This window comes from Arachis duranensis, chromosome 3 (genome assembly GCF_000817695.3).
Source record: "Arachis duranensis cultivar V14167 chromosome 3, aradu.V14167.gnm2.J7QH, whole genome shotgun sequence".
In the NCBI taxonomy this organism is placed as follows: Eukaryota; Viridiplantae; Streptophyta; class Magnoliopsida; order Fabales; family Fabaceae; genus Arachis; species Arachis duranensis.
This window is the reverse complement of record NC_029774.3, coordinates 7,113,722-7,114,507: the sequence shown is the minus strand read 5'-3', so window position 1 is coordinate 7,114,507 and position 786 is coordinate 7,113,722.

Genomic DNA, 786 nt, shown 5'->3' with positions numbered 1-786 from the left:
TCTTCTCCTTCATCACGGGAGTTCTTGAGGGAGGATTCTAGCTGTAAGAGTTTTCTTTCTAACTCTCTTCGCCGTTCCATCTCCTCTTTAAGGTACCTTTCGGTTTCCTTTTGTTTCTCTCGCTCTTGCTCCAATTGCTCCAGGCGGCTATGGACCAATCCCATTAGTTCAGCTACGTGAGCTGGTCCGCCTTTTTCTGATTCACGCCCATCAGAGGAATTTACCTTCGGATTCTTTACTCCGGAGGTACCTTCTCTGTGTTGATCATTGTCTTGGTGTTGGGCTGTGTCTTCATTGTCATTGCCCATGTCTAGATTCTCTTGCTCAGAATCTGTTTCGACATGGCCTTCTTCGTGGGATCTATCTGCCATCGAGGGATGATCTCGCGGGTCCCCGGCAACGGCGCCAATGTTACGGTAGGTAACCGGAGATTAATACGACGGATGGCGTTTGGCGGCCCAAGTGTGTGATGGAGGAGGACTCCGGGTAGGTACGCAACTCGGGAGGCTCCGTCCGACTGGTGCTCGCGTGTGAATGGGGGGTGGTACCTGCAAAGACACTCCGATGCCTAAGTTAGCAAGGGTGTGAGCAGGTCTTAGAGAGTATTGGACTTAGAGATACCTGAGGGGTGTCAGAGTATTTATAGTGGTGAGCCAATAACCACCGTTGGTGTAGTGCCGTATCTTTAGGGTGATAACCGTCCCTATTATCTTGGGGAGGTTAAGATATGGCTTTATGAGGCGGTTAGAGAGATTTTAGGGGCGGTTACTCATTTGAATGAGTGTT